This window comes from Oryctolagus cuniculus, chromosome 2 (genome assembly GCF_964237555.1).
Source record: "Oryctolagus cuniculus chromosome 2, mOryCun1.1, whole genome shotgun sequence".
Lineage (NCBI taxonomy): Eukaryota > Metazoa > Chordata > Mammalia > Lagomorpha > Leporidae > Oryctolagus > Oryctolagus cuniculus.
Window position 1 is genome coordinate 56378719 of NC_091433.1, and position 27311 is coordinate 56406029.

Genomic DNA, 27311 nt, shown 5'->3' on the forward strand with positions numbered 1-27311 from the left:
TTTCCCTACACTTGTTAAGCTTTAGGGCATTTTAACAAGACTCCTAGAAATGTTAATGGAGAGGGGGAGTGCAGCTCTTCCCAACATTTAGCACTCTGTCTCTGGGAGATGAGAGAGATGGGGACACAATGCTAAGGAAGTGGGTAACCTATGAAAAGGGAAAAGACGGGGTACAAGGATTGAGCAGAAAAGGACAAGAGGCTGCATTTCATGGGTTCTCCAGCCTTCTCCCTTCTTGGCAGTGTGTAGACCTAACTTTTGAAATCTGGTTTTTTCAGTGTATTAGAGTAGTTTGTGAATCTGCCATTTTGCTCCAAGCTTGTTTTTGCTCCACTATAGTATTGTGTAAACTACAATGTTCATTTTTTAAGAAGATACTCAGAGTATACAGTTCCTGCTAAACTGAGGAAACTTATAATAGTAAATTATGGAAGCAAAGTTTCTAGGGAATTGTAAGCATTATATATTTTTCATTAATATATATGTAAGGCCAAACTCTAATACCATTTCATAGAAAATGACAATATTGCATATCTTTGTTATTAAACAAATGGTTTAAAATATTTCTGACAGTGTCACTGAGTTCAACCAATTTGATTGGATCAAGGTAAACTTTAATCAAGGGTTCTCTGTAAGAAAAAAAAAATACCTCCTTCTGGGGTTAACAAAAGCAAGAAACCATATGAGACAGATGACTGAGGAAAAGGAAGAACACAGTGGAATTCTGGCACTGTGTTCCTTCCATTGAGAACAATTATGCCAAAGCTTTTAAATTCTTCCTGAAGAGAACATTCTGCCTGACTAAACTTGTGTTTAATCATACCCTGCTTCCAGACCATGCATATTTTTGTTCCAAAACAATTTTATTCCCAGCTCATAATACAATTAAAAATTCCTCTGGATCAAGGCACAGGGAAAAAGTATCCACAAGCAATGGGAATTATGTTCTATAAAAATTCATCAGTAAAGAAAAGTGTCAATGGAAAGTTGGAACATTTAGATAGTTCAAAAGGTGGATTGGGTGCTGCTGGGGTATACTATATAGCTCTAAGTTTCTAATAGTTGGCCCTGGGGAACTGACATTAACAACTGAGTTGACAAATAGTCTCAAGCTCATTTAAATTTTTTAAGCAGTCATTCTATATTTTATCCTGAGTGTTGTGTATTTAAGAAACATTGTGTTACTTTAAATTTTGTCTGACTTTATAAAGTATTTCTTTTTTATTTCCTTTCAGCATATAATAAGAAATTTTTGGAAATTTGATATGCTTAAAAAATATTTTCAGATATAACAGCCATTCAACAATCATTCAACCAAAAGGTATTTACTTAGCATTAACTATATTTAACCTTACTTTGAAGATTACAAGACAATGCACATCTAGAATATATAGCCCCCATTTTAAAGAATTTTCACTCTCACCAAGAAAATACATGACATGAAAATAAAATGTATTTGATAAAATATAATCTGAGGGTAGGATGAGTTGGCTGCTGCTTATCCACTGTCTATTTATTTGAAAGGCAGAGAGAGAGAGAGAGAGAGAGCATTTCCATCTGCTGGTTCACTCCCCAAATGGTTGCAACAGCCTAGGTCTGGGCCAGGCTGAAGCCAGGAGCCAGAAACCCCATCCTGCTCTTCCATATGAGTGACAGAGGACCAAATACATCCACTGCCTTCCCAGGTACATTAACAGGGAGCTGGGTCAGAAGCAAAACAGCCAGGATCAGAAGTAGAGCAGCCAAGTCCTGATTCAGGGCTCTGATACTAGATGCTGTTGTCACAAACAGTGGCTTACCACACTGTGCACAAAGCCAGACTCATATCCACTGTGTTTTGGAGGGCATCATAGAATAATACTGCTCTAGCCTTTGGTGCTGTTTAAATGAGAAGAATGTGAATTCAATCGTAAATCTCCATTAACATTATTCATCTTGTCACAAATAACTCAGCATTTCTTTATGTTTATTTCCTCGGGAGCAAATGAGGATAATGGATAATACCTTCCTTCATTCAAAAAAAAAAAAAAAAAAAAAAAACAAAAAAAAAAAAAAAAAAACAAAACCTGTGTTGAGACTTAAAAATGAGATAACACGTGAAAAAAAATTTAGTTTTCTTTTTTTTTAAGAATTATTTACTAATTTGAAAGGTAGTTACAGAGAGGCAGAGAGAGGGGGGAGAGAGAGAAAGAGAGAGAGAGAGAATCTTCCATCCACTGGTTTACTCTCCAGTACTCTCCAGTTAGTCACAATGGCTGGAGTTGTGTCAATCCAAAGCCAGGAGCCAGGAACTTCTTTCAGGTCTCTGACGCGGGTACAGGGGCCCAAGGACTTGGGTCATCTTCTACTGCTTTCCCAGGCCATAGCAGAGAGCTGGATCGAAAGTGGAGCAGTCTGTACTCGAACCAGAGCACATATGGGATACCGGCACTGCAGGCAGTGGCTTTACCCACTAAGCCACAACGCCGGCCCCTGTTTTCAATCTGTAGCTTAATTTGGAGCTTATTGAAGTTTCCTTGCTATGTTCGAGGCTCTGTGAAAAGTGTTTTTTATGTGCTATTTCTTTTTTTTTAACTTTTATTTAATAAATATAAATTTCCATGGAGCATGTCCTTAACAAAAATGTTATGTTGGCATAACATATTTTTAAATATTTGTTATTATTTGCTCTCTGACGGTGCTACATTTCACTTAGTCATCAAATTGTGATGTCTGTAGAATATCACTATTAAAAATGTCCAGGCTAAGTGGAGGCAGAAGAATGGCCCTGGTATTCTAGCATTTTCCTTTTGGGAGATTCATTTGTCACATTGGACAACTTTGGAAGAAACAGAAATCAAGGTATTGAAGGGATGAAACCTATGAACTGAGTGTTCAGGATAAAGAGATGGAAAAAGAATTAGTAACCACATATCCCAGATACAGGCTCAAAACAAGATTCACTAATGAGGGAATAGACATTGGACAGTGGTCTCAGACACCCCCCACCCCTCACCCCCACCCCCATTCGGAGATGGAATGCAAAGAATGCACCTGAAAATTGATAGACATACAAAGGAGGTGATATTAACATAATCAGAAACATTTTCTTTGGCTGTCCCTGTATCGCTTCTTAACATCTGAACTCAACTTTGCTGTTCATTAGATGGAATAGATTATAGAGAGAAAACAAGGATAAAAAAAGTATCATGTGGCAATATCATATTTGAAGTAGATTGAAGCAATTTAAAATAATTTTATTTAAAAAAAAAACTTTTTTGTTCAACCACAAAAAGGAAGGCCATCTGGATTTGTGCATAAAAAGAGATGAGGTCGGACATTTGTATGCACTAGATAAACATTAACATTTTGATATTACAATTATAAATATATCCTAGTAGAATGATTCATATGAAGCAGTTTAAATAATGAAATCACTTTGATTAAAATCTGAATGAGTTTCTCTAAAAATTTCTAATGTGGATGTAATTTTGGCCTGACACCCCACCTGCTACATGATTTCCATTAAACTAGGAACCTCTTGAGAGAAAAAATATCCTCTTTTGGTTTGGTGTAATACTTAATGAAATTAGAGAGCTTGGATTATTCTTAAGCATCAGTTAGGCTAATGAAAAACTTTCATAATAAAGATCTTTCTTATTTATTTAAGGGGTAGAGTTACAGAAAGAGAGGGACACACAGAGAAAGGTCTTCCACCTGGTGGTTCACCCCCCAAATGGCCACAATGGCCGGAGCTGCGCTGATCTGAAGCTAGGTCCCAGTATCCTCCTCCCGGTCTCCCACACAGGTGCAGAGGCCCAAGCACCTGAGGCATCTTCCACTGCCCTCCTAGGCCACAGCAGAGAGCTGGATCAGAAGGGGAGCAGCCAGGATTTGAGCCGGTGCTCATGTGGGATGTAGGCGCCACAGCCAGAGGCCCAATCCGCTACACCACAGGGTCAACCCGAATGAAAAACTTTTTAAAAAGAGAAGTCTATCACACATCTTCAACATGCCATGCCCAAAATTATATTCTTGAGCTTCTTTCTATATCTTTTCTCCTATAGTCTTCTGCATTGTAGGAAATGACAATTTCACCTGCACTGGCCAAAATCCTTGGAATCATCCTTGACTTCTCTCTCATGTCCACATCTGATCCATCAGAAAATCCTATGACTGCATTTTAGAGTAGAGGCACAGCTCCTATAGTAAAGAGGCTAAAAAAACTTAGAATTTCTTTCTCATGCAAGTTTTTAAGGGAAGATAGTAGTTATGCAGGGCTCCAGGGCAATGAGACAGATCTGCTTTCCTCAACACAATCCAGGGTTTCATTTTCATTACCTTTGCTAGAAAAAAATAATGGGAAAAGAATTAAATGCAAAAAAAAATAAAAGAAAGAAAGAAGTAAATGCAAGGCAATCATCCTTAGGATGATATTTTGGAGTTGGCATATATCACTCCCACTCACATCCTGCTGGAAAGAATCTGGTCATATGTGAAAAGCCACCACAAAACACACCAAACACCGGAGTTAAAAGAAGAGTTTATTGTTGGGGTGGGGAGGAACCCGACAGGCTAGAGAGAGAGAGAGAGAGAGAGAGGATAAGAGACAGTGAAAAGAGAGAACTCATATGAAAAAGCAGGGTTTTTTATAGTCATACAGGGGTAAAGAAGTGGGAGAAGCAAATCCCATTAGGGTAGGGGTGGAGTTGATGCTTGTGGTTGGACCATTTTGGTCACCTGACTTCTAGTGAGCCAAGCTGGAAACTGAAACTTATTGTACAAGATGGTGACTGGGTCAAAGCTTAAGATGGCATGCAGGGCTTAAGAAGGAGCCTCAGATAATGGCGCCACTTCACTAATAATATGGACATTCTTTGTTGCAATGGTAGCCTGAGAATGCAGTTTTCAGCCTTTATCTCTAGGCCCAGGAAAGACTGTAAATCAGACTTTGGAAGATAGCCAGTGATCTCTGCTATACATTTACATTTCCAAATATCCCATCTCGAATAAGAGCTCATAGTCTAACCTCTGCTACTTCTTGACCTCAACTCCTACTCATATAATGGGTCACTTTGTTCAAAATATGTCATGTGTGCTTCCATCTCAGGGAATGCATGTTCATGTAGTCTAGCATTCTCTTGCTGAACCTTCAGATCTTGATTCAAATGGCCCCTTCCTGCAAGGGCTTACCTGGCCACCCCTTTAAAATTACAGTTCTTGGAGCCAGCATTGTGGTATAAAGGGTAAGGCATCACCTGCAATGCCGCCATCCTATATGGGCACTGATTCACATCTCAGTTTGCTCCACTTCCCAACCAGTTCCCTGCTAATGGCTGGAAAAGCACAAGAAGATGGCACAGGGTTTTGGGCCCCTAGCTCCTGGCTTCACCCTGGCCCAGCACTGGCCATTGGAGTCATCTTAGGAGTGAACCAACAGATGGAGGATCTCCTCCTTCTCACTTTCAAAATAATTAAATAAATTTTAAAAATTACAGTTCTTCCGCCATCCTGTATTCTTTATCCCTCTGACCTATTTTATTTGTCTCCTCAGCATTCTATCATATTATTTAACTCTTTATCTTATTTGCCCAGCCAACCCTCCTTTATTCCCCATGCCCAGAAAGGGAGCTCCAAGATAGCAGATGTCTTTCTGTTTGTTTTGTTCTAAGCACCTTTTATAATATTTACCCCATAGAGGTTGCTTAATAAATACATTTGAGTAAATTATAGAGAAAGTAAGTGTGTGAGTAAGCCCCAGGAATTTAACTTTCCATTTAAAGTTCTATTTTGATATGACTACTTAGAAAATAAGAAATTGATGTGATGATAATAATTAAAGTGAAGCAATAAGACCAGGAACTAGATGAACTATGGAAAGAACTCAAGGCTTGAAATTGGGAGATTTTAGTTTGCTTGCCATTTTGAGAATAACATACTCATGAAATCAATCAATTTTCTCTCTACTGGTCTTAATTTTCTCAGCTAAGTGAAACATAAATATCTGCTTTAGGCTCATAAAGAGTTGGAAACCTGAGTATGTGAAAAAAAAATGTAGTGTCTCAAAGAAATTGCATATAATTTGTCCTTAACTTTATAATATCATCAAAATAAAAGAGTACCACAGAATTTGCTAATTTCAAGCAGTTTATCTGTATCAGTTTTATAAAAGGTTATTTTCTATTTTGATTTTAGTTTCTATCCATAACATTGTGGTGAATCCCAAAGATGATTTGAATATGCTTGATAAAATAATCATAGTAATAATAATTGAGAACTTCCTGTAACTTAAGTACCTTCAAATGAATTATAGGTTAGATCTTCATAAAAACTCTAGGAAGTGGGTACCTTTGAAGACAAACAGGACATGATTATAGCATGCTTTTAAAATTTTAAATGAAAATAAGTATAGTTTAAGAATATTCCAGTGCTCACAATAAAATTAACAAAATACTGTCTAAAATATACTTATTTTATACCTATATAAAATAAGTAAAATATATATTTATACTTATATAAAATAATATATATACTTATATGAAATAAGTATAAAATATCTATATCTTCCTGAAATGAGTGGTTATTTACATCATATAATTCTTTACTTTCTCCCCACAATATATTATTTCTTCAAGTTCAACCAAGTTTAAATCATGAATAGATTTAACATGTAAAAAGCAATAACCCTCTACAAAATGTCCTTGTCAGTGTAATAAAGGTGCATGGCAAACTGCATGTTAACCATGAATATATTTTTGTAAAAAATAAACCATATACCCAAGAACATATTTTTGTAAATAATTTATACAAGTGACAACCTTAGATAAAAAAGCAAATCATGGATAAAATGACAAAGTTTGGAATTATCAAGGAAAGAGTCCAGATTCCCTGATAATTAGGTCTCAGGAGATGACAATAGTGCTTTTTTATCTCAGACTTGGCTCAAGTTTGGGAAAAAATATTTCCCCAGGAAATTTTAGCCCAGCTGAAGCAGTTGATTTTTACTGACTACATCTACTATCCTCATTTCTTAGTTCTCACTACTTGATGCATGGCTGCTCAGTCATACACATTTGTATGGTTATTCAGAATTGAATCAACAACTTTGACAGAATTAATATCTCTGCTGGCCTTTAACAAAATGCCCTTGTTTCTCCAGAAGATGGACAAGAACCAGAATAGACATCCCAGTTTCCTAGCTACAGAAAATGACAATCAAAAACAATGTTTGAGTATCTATCCACTGTTTCTCAAGATACCATGGAGGAAACATGTACTTCAAAAGACATCATGCAATTCTTTAAGAGGGTAGAATCTGTCATATTCTAAAACATATCTTTAGAAACTTGACATCTGAAACTTCCTACAATTTTATGAATGAGTCTGTACACAATCACAAAATTTGTTACTTCTACAAAATTCTCAACACTGGTGGCCATAATAAAACCCTTGACAGTATTACTTTTAACACAAGCAGCAGATAACTACAACTCATTGAAATAAAAATGTAAAAATATTCTGGATGTTAAAAGAATAATTTAATGGTTGTTTCTAAGTCTTCTACCTAGATAAATTTTATACTGATTATGAAAGTTTTAGTATCACCATTACTTTCATTAAGTTTTATAATGGTAGCTAAGATAAGTACAGGTTAAAAAAATTCCAGAGTGTTCTGGGTTTAAAGGGTCACTTCCTTAATAGATTGGGGCTGTGTCAAATCTACTTTAAAATGAGATAGTACATATAAAAATACTTTGAAAAGTTAAAAGCATCATATAAATGCAGGACCTTTCATAGATGGAGACCTTGTTTTGGAAGCACCTAACTATAATTACAAATGTTGATAAATGAAAAAATGGGGCACGAAAAATGCTTTCATAGTCTTTTGTTCCAGTGTGAGTACATTTGCTGATGAGAAGAAATCTATGCCATTTATTAACATGGCAAAACCATTTAAATACCAATTACAAAACAAATAATCAAATCTGAGGTCTCCTTTAAGCCTAACTCAGGATAAATGTTTCCTCCACCCTTTTTGTTCTGTGTAAGTTTGTTTTAATAATATTTTTAAATTATGGTAGTTTAATGGACATAATTTTAAAAATTATTTGTCTTCCCAAAAGGATTCACTTTTCCAAGGTTACTAAGAAAATGAATAAACTTCTCCTGACTCATTCTCCTCAAAGAGTGCGGATGGCTTCCTTTACTTCTTCATCTTTATAGGAAAAACAATGTACAAAACTTCATTATTGGCGGAACATTAAGAAGCAACTTTATATAAAAATTTTAGTACAACCTTAAATTGTGCCCCTTAAAGCTGTTGGATAGCTCTATCTCCCTCTGCTGGCTAACCTCTCATACCAATTCTGTTCCCCTCAAGGATGGCATTCCCAGAACCAAAAACAAAAAATAAGGAAAACTGCTCCTGAACATACCCCTATGCCAGATAATGCTTAGAATTTCTATTCCATCTTAAGAAAAAAAAATTAAAAAAAAACTACCCTGAATAAAGCGAGCTCCACAGGAGAAAGAGGAAATATTTTGCTTAAAAATTTAAAAAAAGACTAAGATGATTCATGAAGATTACAATGCAAGTACAAAGGATTGGGCTGCATAGAATGAGTGTGTGTGACTTTTTTCATGATAATTAAAAAAGAAAAAATTTGTAAAGAGCAGTGAAACCAAATCTCATGGTTGACAATGTGTGTACATCAAATATAAAACACACACACACACACACACACACACACAAAACCCTAATATTTCCCCCTTTTGATAAATGGCTCACTGGAGCACTACCACCAGAAGCCAGCACAGCAGAACCTGAGCTTAGGTATGTTAAGTGGCATTACATGCTTTCCTGAAGTTCACAGGGTTAAACAGGTAAGTGGTTTCACATGTGGGTCTTTCCTAAAAAATGAGGACAATAATGATGAGCTAGTCACACTTCTGGAGGTGGAAAAGACCCGGTTAGAATGCACGTTCTCTGGAGACAGGGTTCTGCAGTAAGTGGGACCTTTCGCCGGTGGAGGCCCTGTGAATCGGCAGCTGGGTTCTGTCACCCTGACTGGGGCGGCCTTGTTAGTGTAGCGTGACCCCTGGCGCACTCGCGCAGATAATACCGGCACCTCTTTTCACTCTAATCTCCTACCCGTCTGAGCAATTCAGCAGGAGATAGGGGCATTAAGGCCATATTATTCCAAACAACGTTTAGCTGAATGGTAGCTGAAGATTGTGACAGCGAAAGACAAATTCTCCCGGTCAAATACTTTCCTTCCCAGAAAAGTTTCCTGTTTTAGTCCTTTTGAGACACAAAAATGTCATTAAAATGGAACCAAAATGGAAATCCCACACCACCTTTAGTTGAACGTTAGCAAGACTTTTAAATTTCAGACAGAATTTTTTAGAGTTTCCAATGGCCAAAGAGCCAGGTAAAGACTAAATCATAGATTCATATATTTGCAGATTTTGTTCTATGCCAGACATGTGTAGACAGCCTGTTTTTTTGCAGCATGTATATGAATACTTGCTGGCATGTAGCCATTCTTCCTACAATGAAACAGTACTATAATATAGCACAAGGTTCAGGCCAAAACTCCACATGCCAGTGTCACATTGTTGCTCTTCATTATTAGTGATCCAACACCCCACCTCCCACATTCACAGCCTTGAGTGAAAACTAAAGTAAAAGTAAAATTTTTCTTAAATCCTTTAGAGCTAGATTTATCACCTAACATTATATTTCACGGTGGGAATCCGAGTAAAACTATAGTTAACATACATTAAGAGAATTTAGAATACTCTTCCTGGTTGCCTTCCAGTTCTGTTGTTTTTCCTCTCAAAATACATGAGTATAGCAACAGGATTTTGCTGTGATGTTCTAATAATTCAATTTGGGTTTTAAATTCTGGCAACAGGACTGATGGGAAAAATAAACTATCTCTCCGGTAATCTGCGATGCCTGGTGCTCTGAAATGAGATCAGACAGTGATCAGAGATGATTCTTTCCTGTGACGGGCACTGGGTTTTTGGCAAAAGCTCGTTGTTCTTTCAGTTTTGCCTGCACAAGACATGACCTGGCTTATATGCTGAACGTCGACTGAATGCTATAGCCTTGTTGTGTCACTCCACTGAAATTTACAATAGTTATTAACTGAGAATATATTAATAATTTTGTAAAGTCTCCTTTCAGAAAAATATGCATATCACATACTTCAGAAGTGAATACAGCCATTAAAAGCTGTTTTTTGTATCACCCTTTTAACCAATATTAAGACTTGTAGGAGCTCCTTTGTTGAATAGCATATCATATAGCACTATAATTCATGCATAATCTGAGAAAAATATATTTCCTGCACTTCAATTGAAATAAGTTCTTCTGATAGTCTACAGGTCAGAGAAAGTAATAGCTCTATCTCTTTCTTGCTCTGACTCTTAGTGTGTATGTATATGTGTATGTGTATGTGTGTGTGTGTGTGTGTGTGTGTCTGAAAGAGAAAGACAAGAGAAAGGAATGTTTGTGGGCAGTGGAAATGGATTATTTATTCTGGTACACTAGAGTAATTCATTTGTTGACTCTGTCTTCTATACCTGAAACTACGTAACATGGAAAATTAATATATTCTTATTACAGTGATTTAACCAGATCATTAAAAACAAAATCTTGTCAATTTTTGTCACAAAAGGGCTGATTTTATCAATGACTAATCTGCTCACTGTTTCAACCTAATTAGAAGCATAGCACTTTATAATTAAGCTTAGTGATTTTGAAGTCAGTCCCTCTATTTTACTGATCAGAAACAGAATCAGAAGTGAAATCAGTCAGTTAAGTTTAGAGAACTGATCGTGTAATGGGAGTTTGTGGTAGCCAGATCCCTTGACGCGGTCTATTTGCCCTTTCCACCTCAACATTGTGTACTTGATATTTTGTAAGCTCTTCATTCTAAGTCAGTTAGTAAACACATAGAAAAACAGAAATACAAACATCATTCTATGGTTAAAGTTTATGCAACTGATATTATAGAAAGAGCCAGATGAAAGAACAGGATAATCAGGCTATCCGTCCAGGACAGTGAGCTGTGTGAATTGCTGGGGTAATCATAAATATGATGCCAGGAAACTAGTTTTTATGTAGAACACTTTGTACATGACTGATAAGCTGTGACTTAATCCTCACCCGGATCACCCTGTCTCTTGGTGAGTATTTTATTTTGGCTGTGGTTCACAAGTCAGCACAGGATTTCAGGGACAGTTACCAAAAATTCAGTAACACATGGCAAGTATAAGGTTTTACTGGAAAAGTGATTTATTGTGCTATTGAAATAGTTATTTAAGTTTTATATTGTTTAACATACTTTCTAAATAATTGTCTGAGAATGTTGCAAAATAAAATTGAAGAATGAAAAAATACAGATAAATTAGAAGCTTTTATAGATATTGAAGCCAGGAAAAAATAAATATTTGCATTTTGAACTAACCTTGTAATTTCATCTTTGCAACCTATAGCTTCCTGTTGTGGGTGATGGGAAAATGTAAATAAAAGATGATTTCCAAACTCTTAAAATGATGTCTTTGTGGTCAATGAGAAAACTCAATTAAAGCAAAAACAATAATAAAAATTTATAGGAATAGATTTAGCAAGAAACATTCAAAGAAGAAAACTACATTATTGAAAGCAAAAGCATTCTTAATGTTGTGAAAGACATTCTTTACTTTTAGGACTGGATAGCTCAGAGTGAAGATGCCAGTTCTTCATTAATTAACTGAAAAATTTAATCTGAACAATAAACCAATGTCTTTTCTAAACAAGTTAAGAAAATTTGTACTTAAGTTCATGTGAAACAATAAACGCAGATGAGCCAGAAAAAAACCCTGAAAACAAAGATTGAGAAGGGACAGACTATTCAGAGATCTCAATGAAAAACTAAGCCATGTCTTTCATTTTCTCTGCACTGTATAAACCACCAAGACTATTTACTAAACAGTTTTTTTAAGATTTATTTATTTATTTGAAAGGAAGAGTTACAGAGAGGCAGAGGCATGAGAGAGAGAGAGAGGTCTTCCATCAACTGGTTCATTCCCCAGACAGCCACAATGGCCAGAGCTGAGCCAATCAGAAGCCAGAATCCAGGAGCTTCTTCTGGGTCTCCCTCCAAGGTGCAGGGGCCCAAGGACTTGGCCCAACTCCTACTGCTTTCCCAGGACATAGCAGATAGCTGGATCGGAAGTGGAACAGCCAGATCTTCAACTGTTGCACTGCAGGCAGCTGCTTTACCCACTATACCACAGTGTCGGCCCTACTAAAAGTTTTTGGAGATGCTAGAACTGTCAGTTAAAGGTTGAGGGGTGCCTAAGAAAAACTGTGACTCTTTTTGAAAGACTTGATCCAGAGATTTTCTTTCCTAGAGAAATTTGCTGGTAAACTTAGTTGTCTTTTGAGACTAATCTTCATTTAATGTATGCAAAAACGATGACCCTTATCTTTTTTCAGTACACTATGAGAGGGATGGGACAAAACAGAAATTAATGTGTGTTCTCTCTTTTTGTTCGCCCCTTCACCCTCCAGTAGGTAAGCTAAAGTGTCTGCTCGGTTAACAGCTGATGGACAAAATAAAGATTGATCTAATGCTGAATGAAGGCTACATGCTTTGTTTTGTTTTTGTGATGTGGAACATGTAGGAGACACCAGAATCACCTGCTGTATGTCACAGGTTGTAAAGTAGTCCAGACAGAGGTGGGAGTCTACTTCCTTGATAAAACCTGGGATGAAGACAACTAATCCAATGGATTCCTGAGGAGTTACTACTATTTCTTAACAAATATTACTACTTACTGGTTTCTTGCCCACATGTGAAAAAGAAAGAGAGAAAGAGAAAGAGAGAGAGAGAGAGAAAGAGAGAGAAAAAGAAATAAAGAAAGAGAGAGAGAGGAGAGAGAGAGAGAGAAAAGAAACATTCTGACCTGATTAGTCCTGGCTGCTTTCCAGCTATTTTTCCATATTGAACGGAACTGTTGTGCTCGTTTATAACCAGAAAGAACACAGTGACCCTCTAAGTATCAAATTTCCAGAAAATTGCCCAACCTTTGGCTTCTTATATGCTGTTCTCATATTAAGAAACAGATTTAGGGGGCAGTGTTGTGATGCACTGGTTTAAGCCATCACCTACAATACTAGCATCCCACATCACAACACAGATTGAAGTCCTGGATACTTTATTTCTGATCCAGCTCCCTGCTAATGCACCTGGGAAAGCAGTGGAAGCTGGCCCAAGTGCTTGGGCCCCTGCCTTCCATATGGGAGACCCAGATGGAGTTCCAGGCTCCTGGATACAGCTTGGTCCATGCACAGCAATTACAGCCATCTAGGGAGTGAACTAGCAGATGGAGGATATTCTTAGCATCTATCTATCTATCCATCTATACATTTATATATCTATATATCTTTATCTACCTGTCCCTCTCTCCGTAACACTGCCTTTCAAATAAAATAAATCACTAAAAGAAGATTTATAATTTATGTTCCCCAATCTGCTCACGTTCTACTATCAAACCTCCTGCTTGACAAAGTTAATTGGGTTCCAAAGAAATAAGTAACTGTGGTGTTCCTCACAAGCCTGGTGGATTCCAATGATAATCATAAAATGAAAATTACTACATATCCAAGGTTGATGCAACATTTTAAGGATGGAGATGAAGTTGGAATAATTATAGCAGATCATACTGAAAGAGGGAAAAATTTTATTGCAGAAATGTATAGAAGAAAATAGAAAATATCTAAAAATAACTCAATGAGATCCTTGAAAATAAAGAGGAGAAATCTTGGAATAATAAAAAATTTCTGCTATCATAAATTATGATGTGTTTAATTTAAAGATTCAGTAGAGGCATCAAACATAGAATTCACTATGACAGACTAAAATCAAAGATTCATAGAGACAGGGCTGAGGAAAAAATTTTAAATCTACATTACAGAAATTGAGCACTTAGGTAGAAAACTATATGCTAAAAACATAAAAAGAATTCAAAGAATTTAAATCAACATTTGAACTGCATACAGAATGGCAACTGAAAAATTTTTATGCCCTTGAAATTTTTTTGAAATATTTTTAAACACTTATATGTACTTGGCAACAGACAAAATCTTATTAGGCTACAACAAATGTGTATTTTATGGACATATCCTTGGACTAAAATAAAAATAAAAATAAAAATTGGGATCTCTGAATTACTTAGAGATTAACAAAATAAGAATATTCCATATCAAAACATATAGGATACAGTTTTTAAAAAGTTGACAGCTTTGAAATATTTTGCCATTAAATAAGAAAGGTCTGAAACAATTGGAACAACCATCAATTTAAGAAACAAGAAAAATGAAGAAGCTGGAAATTAATAAAGATAAAAGCAGAAATTACTGACTTAGAAAACAATAGTAGCAGTTAACATTTATAGAGCATTTACCATATACCAATTATTGAATAAGTGCTTAGCAAGCTTTGTCTTATTTAATCTTTATAATAATTCTATGAGCTAATACTCACCATGAAAAATAACAGCCTTGGGCCATTATGAGCCAAATCACTGCATTAGACTTTGTAAAGAAAAATAGGATTGCAATTGCAATAGTCATCTTTAAAGAACTCTGAGCCTCTGATGAGTTCAGAAAATAAAGACCTGCATTCCCCGTAAAACTGAATAAACAGAAAAATAAAACTCAGAACATTGAAATAGTAAGACAAGATGGAATGAAATATATATATGTATATATATATTTCACACAAACATAGTACATGGTTGCAATCCATAATACATTTCACATTTGTGTTTATTTGAAAAGCAGACTTACAGATAGACAGAGAGAGTAAGAGAGAGAGAAAGATAAAGGTCTTCCATCCTCTGGTCCATTCCCCAAATGGCTGGAGCTGGGCTAATCCAAAACCAGGAGCCAGGAGCTTCTTCCAGTCTCCCATGAAGGTGCAGGGGCCCAAGGACTTGGGCCATCTTCTACTGCTTTCTCAAGCCATAGCACAGAGCTGGATCAGAAGTGGAGCAGCCGGGACTCGAACCAGCACACTGCAGGTGGAGGCAGAGGCCTCACCCGCTGTGGCACAGTGCTGGCCCTGATACAGTTCACATATTAAGACACCAAAGAAAATTAAATCCCCCAAACAGAATTTTGTATAGATCACTGTTTCATTTTCTACACTTTAATATATTATAGAATCAATAAGTATTTTCAAATAGAAAAAAAATCTTGGAATTTAAAATATATTCTCCTTTGAAATTATATATTATATAGATATTGCTTAACAAGATGTGGGGGATGAAGAGCCTAAAATAGTTTGAATGTTAACCAAGAAAACATGGAAATAAATGAACTAATTATTCAACTCTAGAAGTTCTGACACATGAAGAACCACAGGAAAGTCTTATTAAAGCAAGTTTTTAAAGTCTTTTTGCTTATTTTAAAATAAATAAAAAGGATGACTAAAACTTTTACCTTTACTTTTTAATATTTTTCTCTTCTAATTCATTCTGAGTGAATTCTACTTGGTATCATAGGTAGTTTTTTCAGTGTTGGATCTGCTCTGAATTGTGTCTTAAATGGATTTCAGTAATGGTATTTCTCTTCTGACCTATTCAGTTATCTTTTCGTGTATACTTGCCTCCCATTTCAGTGTCTTTTCTCATGACCTTCAGCAAACACTACCCCATCAAGGGCCCCAAATACTTTCTCATGAATTGCCTACTCCTCATGAGACTGCATGGGAGTTCACTGGACTGTGCCAGATCCCAATATGAAAAACAACTCTTTGCACCTGGAGAACAAGAATGCCTGAACATCAGTCAAGTTCTCCCTAGGTATGTGGGCCTATAAAATGTACAGCATGGTGCTTCTGGTAGTATTCTTGTTTCCAAAAAGTTTATGTATTCATTCTACTTATTTGAAAGGCAGAGAGGAGAGAGAAAAAGAGATTTTTCATTTGTTGGTTTACTGCCCAAACGCCTTCAACACTCAGGGCTGTGTTGAGCCAAAATCAGGATCCAGGAACTCAATCTAGGTCTCCCATGTGGGTGACAGGGACACAAGTACTTGAGCCATCACCTGCTGTCTCCCAGGGTAGACGTTAGCAGGAAGCTGGATCAGAAGTGGAGCTGGGACTCAAACAAGGGACTCTGATATGAGAGTTGCAGGGCATCCCAAGCAGCATCTCAATCACTGCACTAGGTGCCTGTCTCTATGGTAGCATATTTTTTTAAGATTTGCTTATTTATTTGAAAGGCAGAACTACAGAGAGAGAGGGAGAGACAGACAGACAGACAGACAGATATTCCACTCACTGGCTCACTATCCAAATGGCTGCAATGACCAGAGTTGGGCCAGACAGAAGCCAGGAGCCAGGAGCCAGGAGCTGCTTCTGGGTCCCCCACGCAGGTGCAGGGGCCCAAGGACTTGGGCCATCTTCTACTGCTTTCCCAGGCCATAGCAGAGAGCTGGATTGGAAGTGGAGCACCATGAACATAAACCGATGCCCATGTGGGATGCTGGTGCTGCAGATGGTGGCTTTACCTGCTATGCCACAACGCTGGCCCCTGTGGTAGCTTTTTAATGCAGTATGAACTAGTCTTCAACAATCATATAGAATGGAGCAGATGCAGAAGGGAACAGACTTAAGGGAGAAGACAGAGCCTGCCCTGTGTTCATTCAGGTTACTTGAACTGTTCAGGTCCATCCCAGACCTCATGTCAGTGAGCTTTCCCAGCATTCTTCTTACCTATGCACCTTGTTTTTGGCTTTCTTGGAACCGAAAAGAATCTTTACTCAGTATGTTTTGTCTTGAAGTTTTTATTTTATATTTTTTGTAATTACTTTTCATAGACTGTTGAGAATGCAAAGCAGACTCTTAAGTACTTAGTTTTGCTTCCTTTAGTCAACACTTTCTACAAATGTGCCATTCCTTTGTGCATTGGGTACCATAGTCTGTATATTTCCACCACAGAATTGTTTAATAATGCCCATGGAGGTAGTTTTTTTTTTCTTTTAATCTTTCGCTGTAATTCATCCTGGAAGGACAAGTCCATCTAGTTGTGGGTGGATGCTCTTTGATCCTTCTTACTTTGGTGCTGTTTGATGTATACATCCCTTAATCAACTGTCTGAAGGTTTATGGTGGATTCTCCATCTGACTCTGCTGCCTTGTAGGAATCTCTTGGTCATCTTACTGTGAGTGGTAAAGTTCATTTGAGATTATTCTGAAGCAAACCTACATCCTCTGTTGCCAGAATCAGCAAATTAGAAAAACCATAATCCCCTCATAAGCCACTCAGCCCTGTTGTTGTTCCTGCAACTGATTTCATATCTTGGAATGTCAAGTGCCACTCCCTGTGCAATCTGCCTCCTGCATGTCCTGGTGTGCTTGTTTGTAACACATTGACACAGTTGCAAAACCACTAGCTCCTTTACTGGAGACCCAGGATATTAGGGGAAAAAAAGCAATTCTAAGTAAAAAGGTTGGATAGTGTGGAAAAGATAAAGTGTTAGAAGAGTACAGAACTTGCATAAACAACATAAATTACTCTGTGGATCATGAATCTATGGGTCCTTGATTATGCTGTGCTTTTAGAGAAATGATTTTAGAGAAATTTTTAGAGGAATGATTTTAAAGACAATTGGAGACTGACCGAGGAAACCAGATAGAAGGTTATAGAGATAACTAGGAAAAAGTCCTTCAAACTCCTGTTTGTGATGTGGGTTCTTTCTATGGCTGCCATCCTCTTTCATCCTACTTTTTTCAGGTCATTTTAAAACCCAAACCTAAATCATAATATCAGGGAAGCAAAATTTAAATTTGCTAATAGGCAATTCATTAAAACTGAGATAGGACAGACATTCGCAGTAGTGGTAAAATCATTGTTTGGGAGCCTGCCTCCCATATCAGTGAAATGCTTGGGTTTGAGCCACAGATTCACTCCCAATTCCAGCTTCTTGCTAATGTACACCCTGGGAGGCTTCAGGCAATAGATAACTCAAGTACTTGGGTTCCTACCCCCTACATGGGAAACCCGAACTTAGTTGTGGACTCTGTATGGCAGATATTTGGGGAGTGAAGTAGAAGACAGGAGATCTCTGTGTGTCATTTTCTCTATCTCTGCCCTTCTTGTTCTTTCTCTCTCTCTCTCTTTCTCTCTCTCTGTCTCTCTCAAAACATTGTTTTAAGCAGTAAATATTAAACAGCTAAAAAAAAAACCAAAACCCCAAACTTTTAACATTTTTAAAAGTTAATGGAGTACAAAGGATTTAACCCCTTTAAATGTTGTCTGTTCCTGGAGGACTGGTGGAAAGTGGGGAACCAGGAATGCTCCTAGAGGGGAAAGAGAAGTGCCTTGCCAGAGCTGGGGCCACCAAGGGCTGTGCTAGAGGGGCCAGGGAAGGTGAGCAACAACGTGGGCTGGGGGAAAGGGCACCTCTCTCTGTGACTTTGCTCTATTTCCACCTTCTTCCAGTGCCTCTCAGGGCACCAGACTGGTCAGAGCAGAGCACAGAATGATTCTGCAGAGGCAAGCAGAGAAAAACCAATCTGGAAAAAAGGGTGTTTAAGACCAGGAATAGGGGCTGCGCTGTGGTGCAGCGGGTTAACGCCCTGGCCTGAAGCGCCAGCATCCCATGTGGGCGCCAGTTTGAGACCCAGCTGCTCCACTTTTTTTTTTTTAATTTATTTATTTTATTATTTTTTGACAGGCAGAGTGGACAGTGAGAGAGAGACAGAGAGAAAGGTCTTCCTTTTGCAGTTGGTTCACCCTCCAATGGCTGCCGCAGCTGGTGCGCCGCGGCCGGCGCACCGCGCTGATCTGCTCCACTTTTGATCCAGCTCTGCCATGGCCTGGGAAAGCAGTAGAAGATGGCTCAAGGCCGTGGGACCCTGCACTCGCGTGGGAGACTCAGAGGAAGCTCCTGGCTCCTGGTTTAAGATCAGCACAGCTCCAGCCATTGCGGCCAATTGAGGAGTGAGCCATTAGATGGAAGACCTCTCTCTCTCTCTCTCTCTCTCTCTGTAACTCTGACTTTCAAATAAATAAATAAATAAATCTTTAGCATAAAAAGAAAAAAAATTAAAAAGACCAGGAATAAAAATAATAAAAAATGAGAGTAATAAAGGGATGTGGGAAATATAGGTAAATTTAAAACATTAACTTAAGACTTAAAAATTGTACTGCTAGTGAGATTATAGATTAAGAGCAAGAATTAGGGGCTAAGATTCTGGTAAAAATTTGAAATAGTTGGGTCAGTGTTGTCGTACAAAGGATTAAGCTACTATCTCTGACACTGGCATCCCATAATTCCAATCCACCTTCCAGCTATGTATCTGGAAGAGCAGCAGAGGATGCCCAAGTACTTCAGTCCCCCGCACCCATATGGGAGAGCCAGGTGGAGTTCCAGATTCCTGGCTTTAACCTGACCCAGCCCTGGCTATTGTGGCCACTTGGGGAGTGAACCAATGGATGGAAGATCTCTATCTCTCTCAAATAAAAATAAGAGAAATCTTTAAAAAATATGAATAGATAAATAATCAAGTAAGATTCTGAGCAATGAAATGAAAATGAACACAAAGAAAGAAGTCCGTAGATTAGGAAGAGATAAAAAAAAATTGCAATGCAACAATAAAAACTAAAGTAGTATCAGTCAAGGCAAAAAAATGTACAAAAAAGTAAGATAACTATGATCAATGGAATTACTTTTGTTATTGTTATTGTTCAAATATTTTCACATTTTTAAATAACAATGCCTTATTTTGTAATCAAAAAGAGAAACAATTTTAAAGAAATCAAGAAACACAAATAAATACAACGTAGCCAACTGATTTTCAGACTTGCCATTGAAAACACTGGTTATTGTTTCTTGAATGTTTTCTAGACTCCTCTCCTATAAGACATCATCTTGGGGTGAGTGTTTGATGCAGCAGTTAATATGCCACTTGGGACATCCTGGGACACCCACATCCCATACCAGGTGTCTAGATTCGAGTCCCAATTCTGCTTTCTATTTCTAGCTTCATGCTAATACATAACCTGAGAAGTAGCAGGTAATGGTGCAAATACTTGAGTCCCTGCCACACACACGGGACGCCTGAATCGAGTACCTAACTTCTGACTTCAGGTTGGTCCAATACTGGCTCTTGCAAGCATTTAGGGAGTTAACCAGTGAGATCTCTTTCTCTCTCTGTCTCTCTAACTTTCAAGTAAAAAGCAAAAAAAATAATACTTTTGTATTAAAAAAAAGTTATCTACTAGAAAACAATATACTCAGCTATGTTTACTTCAATCCTTGCTACATGTATTTTTTAATACACTTATGAAAATATTTTGAAAGTCTACTCTTTTCAAAACTATACAGTACACAAATTATTGTGATTTTTTTAAAGATCTTTGCAATAAATTCCCCTTAAGGTTTACTACTAATTAACAGTATTTTTTCAACCCTTGCATACTTCTTATAATTGGAAAATAAAATGTAATAACATTCCCTGTTCTAATTGTTTACCTTGGCTCCAAAGAAATTAGATCTAATAAAAATAGTAGTTACCAATTCTGGAATGCTTGTTACGTATAGTTATTCAATAAAGTATAGTATATTAATTATTTACTTTCTATCAATAGCAATTTTGTAAAATACACCTATTTTCCCCACTCTACAGATGAGAAAACTCTTCATCATGATTCAGTAATTTGCCTGAAACCACATCAATTGTTAGTGAGGAAATCAAAGTTTTCACTCCTTGGCTACACTTGGAACACAATTGCAATCATTCCTCTCTTTTGAGACTTCTGCAGTAAGTTTTTTTTTTTTTTTTATCTCTTCTTTCCTCAAGTAAAGAAGAGGCCAGTAGCCTCTTGTTTCTTCCTCTCTGTCTTGTGTCACTTCTCATTTCAAATAATTTAGGAAAGGAGATTTGGTGCATTCCATACCCGCTAAGGACTGAATAGGACTTGACTTCTAGAAGCTGTGCAGATGTTTAAACCTCAAAGTGTTACATTAGTTGTTGATGAATTAGGGTGGAAATTTGAACTGATTATGCTGGGTAAGAGGTGGTGCCAGGGGAAGGTCTTTAGGTCATGGAGGGTTGGCCCTTAGAAGGTAGATCTCTTGAGAAGGTTGGTTATTTAAGCCTAGCTGGGAATAGCTGCTCTCTCTGTTTCCTGTCTCACCATGTGATCATTCCCCGTTACTGGCTCCACCAATGCCAGACTCCATCAGACACCAGACTAATGGGGCTGCCTACCCTGAACTTATGAACCTCCAAATTGTGAGCCAAAATCTATCATTTTCCTTCTTAAGAAGTTCCTATTTTGTAATTCAGCTGAAGTAACAAAAAAAAAACCTGATTAATACAGTTTTAAACCTCTTATATTGATATTCCAACATTCAAAACCATTATACTTGATGAAATAAGCCAGTCCCAAAATGACAGGTACCATATGACTTCCCTGATTTGGAATAACTAATAAAGTACCTAAAATGTAATGTATTGGAATGAAACAGACATTTTGAGATTCGATGATTGTTTACAGCCTTTGTCTCAAACTGTTGAGGAGCAGTGTTGTTGGTTTTTTTTTTTTTCATACTATTTGTTGAACTCTTTACTTAGTGTAGGTCTTTTTTATGAGTATATAGTAAACTGAAATAGATGTTTGTAAAAATTAAATGGAATAGGAGAGGGAGGAGGAAGAAGGGTGGGAGGGAGGGTAGGTGGGAAGTATCACTATGTTCTTGAATCTGCATATATGAAATACATGATTGACTATGGCCATACCACTCTGAACATGCCCAATCTAATCTGATCTTGGAAGCTAAGCAGGGTTGGACCTTGTTAGCACTTGTATGGGAAATACATGAACTTTGTATACCTTAAGTAACATTTTTTTAAACTATGTAAGAATGTCTTTGTTGAAGCTGGCATTGTGGTGTAGTGAGTAAGGCTGCCACCTCCAATGCCATCATCCCATATGGATGCCTGTTTGAATCCCAGCTGCTCCACTTCAGATCCAGGTCCCCACTAATGTACCTGGGAAAGCAGTGGATGATGGCTCGAGTGCTTGGGTCCTTGGGGCCATGTGAGAGTCCCAGAGGAAGCTCCTGGCTCCTGGATTTAACCTGGCCCTGAGGAGTGAAACAGAGGATGGAAGATCTGTGTGTGTGTGCATATGTGTGTGTGTATCCCCTCTCTCTTTCTCTGTCTATAACTCTGACTTTCAAATAAAATAAAATAAATCTTTGAAAAAAACCATGTCTTTGTATTAGTTTTCTTCAGCAACAAATTTTGTCACATAAGCAGGTAAGGAAAGGGAGGATTTGGTAGACATCGTGCACGTACTTGCACTCACCACCACTGAGGAAACACAAACAGCCATACCTGCAGCAGGTCTCCCACATGTGTGGCAAGCTTCCAATCAGTTGAGCTATCACCACTGCCTCTTGGGGTCTGTATTAGCAAGAAGATGTAGTCACGAGCAGAGCCCAGTATCAAACCTAAGTTCTCAGATGTGGAACACTGGCATCTCAGCTGGTATCCTCCTAACTGCTAGGTCAAATTTCCACCCTATATTTCCTCTTCTTTTTTTAAATTAACTTCATATTGTCTCCAAACATGTATCTTTGTTATATATTCTGAAGTTTTTAAAAGGATAATTCAATTATTTGAAAGGCAGAGTTATGGAAAGGCAGAGGGAGAGAGAGAGATCTTCCATCTACTGGTTCACTGTCCCAAATGGCCACAATGGCCAGAACTGGGCCAGACAGAAACTAGGTGCCAGGAGCTTTTTCTTGGTCTCCCACATGGGTGCAGGGGCCCAAGCACCTGGGCCATCTTTCACCGCTTTCCCAGGCCATAGCAGAGAGCTGGTTTGGAAGTGGAGCAACTGGGACTTGAACCGGTGCCCATATGGGATCCTGTTACCATAGGCAGCGGCTTTACCTGCTAAGCCTCAGCACCGGCCCCCTGAATTTTTCAAGGATTAAATTACCAACTGGAAACTCATTCTGCTAATCATATGTTTGGTTAGATCAACCAGTTTCCTGGAGAAACCCCTGGTTGGTTAAGATAGACTTGGCAAAGAGAAAAGGAAGAGTACTGTGGGTCTCAGACTTCCTTGTCACTGTCATTCTCACCAAAGTGCCCAGGAAAATCCAAAGTCAGCAACACTTTGTGTATGGAGGCAAAGGTTATTTCCACTACCCTGTGCCTCTGCTCCTGACATTTAACATTAAGAGAAAGTCCAGACATCAAATAGAAATATAAGGCAGAGCTCATAAGTGACTACAGATAAATAATGTAGGCTCTGAATAATGGGAGTAGTTGATGGTACTGTAATTGGTCCTTGCAACCTCATAGAACAGATGTGATTCCTAAAAGATCTTAAGAAAAGATAACTAGAGGGTGGCATATATTATGTTACTGTCATATTCTTCTCTGAAGGAGAGTTGGGGGTGGGATGAGGAGATAATTAAATTACAAGCATGTAAAACAAATGTGTTTATTGTTACCTATTATTTATGGTCCTCTGGATAGCTGGTAGATCATTTGACTATACTTTTGCCTAAGCTAATTTAAATTAATTTATCTGGTAAATTGAATAATGCTATATCAACTGCTTTGCGGCAATCAAGATATATTGCACATGCTCAGCTCTCTTAATCTACTAACCACATTTTCCAATGTTGATGGATAATTGCCTTTAAGTGCATCCTTGCCCTCTCTGCTTTTAGGTCTGGTTGATAGAACCATTACTGGAAGTGGTATGTTCCCAGAACCATTTTGAGAATGCAATTTGGCTTAACTCTCCCATCAGTAGTATCAGTATAATCTGAGAACTGGGAAGGCTATTAGCTTTCTCTAATGGTCTTTGCCTCCCTTAAATGATGACCAAAAAGGGCTCATCAGACAAGAGGAAAACAAACTTCAACTCCCTAAGTTTTTCTCCACTTTAATATGAATGTTCACCACCGTTCATAAAGCATATAGCTCTGAAAGGGAAAGAACACCCCTGTAAAGATTTGTGCACTGTATCAATGAATGCAGAGAATGCAGCATAATCAGAACTGTAATTTCTAAAAATAAATTTGTAGCTGGAGTGAATGTGTCTGTTTCCATTTATACTTTCCTTGAACATTTGCATTAAAGTATATCAGGAAGTTATAAAGAAACAGAGTGTTGGTAAAAGTCTTGCCTTGTGGACCTGTATTAACCACTAAGCCAAGAAGCATTTCAACAATGCATGACCTTCCGGGTCTCCTTCACTAGTATGACAGACTCAGAATTATAAAACATTTGCACTTCCTGTTTCTTTTTAAACAGTTTACTAGATATTATGAATGGCTTTAAAATCTTAGCTTATGTGCGCCTTTATTCCAGCCAGGAAATCTTTCCTTTTCATTTTTATCACTGAATCTATATTCCTTAATGTTTGATGTTAGAGTTTCTTCTCTGATTGCTTATATTGTTACTGTTTGATGTTGCAGCTTGAATGTTTGAAATTAAAATGTGATTTAGGAGCTTGGCTTAGATGTTTTCTTCACGCTTTTTCATTAGGTTTCTGAAATTAAACCTGATCATTACTGTGAGTAACTAAAGTGTTAGATCTTTGAAAAAAATTATTTTTATTTAATTGACAGGCCAAAAGAGAGAGAGAGTTATAGAGAGAGAGAGACAGATACGGAGATAGATAGAGATAGAAATAGAAAGAGATATAGAGAGATGATAAAGATATGGAGAGCGCTTCTATTTGCTGTTTTTCTCCCCAAAATGTTCATAATATCTAGGACTGAGCCAGGCTGAAGCCAGGAGCCCACAACACAATCCATGTTTCCCACATGGATGGCAAGGACTCAAGTACTTCAGCTATCATCTGTTGCTTTTCAGGATGTCGTTATCAGGAAGTTGTAATCCGGAGTGGAGTTGAGACACAACTCAGACAATCCAACATAGGATATTGGCATTCAAAGCAACAACTTAACCCCTGGGCTTAATGTCCACCTATGAAGTCGTAGACTTTAAGATGACCCTCTTCGGCAGTGGAGGATGGCCCAAGTGCTTGGGCCCCTGCACCCGCATGGGAGATCAGGAAGAAGCACCTGGCTTCTGGCTTCGGGCCAGCACATGGCAGCCATTTGGGGAGTGAACCAACGGGTGATGGAAGACCTTTCTCTCTGTCTCTCTCTCTCTCATTGTCTATGACTCTACCTGTCAAATAAATTAAAAACAAAACAAAACAAAACAAAAAGATGACCCTCTTCCTGTAGCAAGAAATACATTGGAAGAGGTTTTCCAGGTATGGTTATGGATATGTGGTGGTACACTGTTTTTTGCTGCTCCTCCATGGACCGTCAATGCCAACAAAACAATTAAACCAAATGACACTGTTGATAAATATGTGCACTCTGTTGCATCTTGACTTGACATGAACATGTATTTCTAGTACAAATGTATATAAACATAAATATATTTTGTGTATTTGGACCAAAATCAAAATGAGATCATAAGGGAAAAGTACTTTATGCCTTATAGTACACTTAAAATATAGAATGTATTATGTATAGATCTAAGTAAGCATAAGAGCAATATGTCCCTTCAGTATCATGACACTGAATTACCCAATTGGCATATGTTATCTGATTCTTCACTGACATTTCGAAGTAATTATTTGATCATCATATAATACTCCAACTCAAATCCTCCCTTAAATGGAAAACTATAAATCAAAAAATATTTATCAGAGGAACTCAAATGACAGTCTAAAATCTCCTCTGGTTTTTAGATACATGTGTAGGGCAATATTTCAAAAGGCATAAATATGTATAACTAGTATATGAAAATACAGTTGAGTTATTCTCTATATGCCAGGTAATTCTCTATACATATAGACACATATCCATATATACATAGAGATATGAGTTTTTAAGACACAAAATTATGTACAAGTTTTTGTACAGTGGCCAGTTTTGCCAAAAAGTTTTAGTTTTAAGAAACAAAGGTATTTTGCATTAATGTCTCCAAACAATGTTTTCACTCACAATCAATATTTTTAACATACAAAATACAAATATATTCAACCGTATGTAAGTCCTTTTGTAAGACTTACACCTTTTGTTCATTATATTATTTTATTACAGATTTTAGGAAGTGTTAAACCCAAAGTAGGTATTTAATAAATGTTTCCATTGAATTAGTGGATGAAAAATAAATTACAAAAGTAGAATTCTATGCTTAACTTGGAGATGTCCTGTAACCAATAGTGAAAATGAGGGACACTTGCTTTCAGCACATATAACATTGGTCCAGAAAGAGCTTAATCAAAGGACAAGTAAAACTGTAAAACCAATAATGAACATCCAATTATCTATCTCCTGAACAAATTGGAATGATGCAAAATTACCTTGTCTTTCCCCAAGAGAAACTTAGATTATGGGACTGTGCCTGTTTATCCAGGTCATCCTTGTTTCATTCCAAACGCTCTGTGCAGAGTCATTTACTCTTCTCTGCTGTGTTTGCCAGACTGGGAACTGTGTGTGATGATGACAATTCAGTTACAGCAGGGGCTGAAGTAACAAGACACTTTTGTCAAGTAGGTCTTATGAATTTGGAATGTTCCAAATATTGAGCCATGATATTAATCCAGTCAATGCTCTGTTAGACCCAAGTCAGCAGATTCTTATAAAGTGACTCTAGGTACTTAGCATTTTGATAAGGACTATTGAGAAGTTTCTTTCCCTGGGGACTTATTCCTGTTGGGGAGGACAGATTTATATATTAAAAAACTAAGAACCAAAAAATTATGTAAACCCAGTAATAAAAGGTGTGCTACATATTAGAAGTGTTTGAGGAATGAGGAAATTAATTTGAGTAGGTATAATCCTCTATGATTTATCAGGTGGTTTTAGAAAATGAGCAGGATTTGGATTGGTGGAAAGGAAAGTATCTGAAGAAATCTCAGAAATGTTTGTATTAACTGATTCAGTAAAGCAGAGAAAGCTATACCCCAAAATATCTATCAATGGGAGTGATGTAATCAACCAAACTCTCTAAAAAACTTGGGACTTGAAGAGTTCAAGGATTGAAAAGGTAAAGGGAACATCTGAGAACTGGGAGATTGGTTTGATGGCAGTCAGACTTCTGGCACACTCAGAATTCCTGCCTGCTGACAGGAGAAAGCAGAACTTTTGTCTGGAAAATTAACTGAAAGATGCTTAGATTTGGAAGTAGAAGTAGGATGATTTGGACACAGAGAGTAGGACTGGATTAAAGTCTGCTTATTGAAAAGTGACACTCCTCAATCCCAATC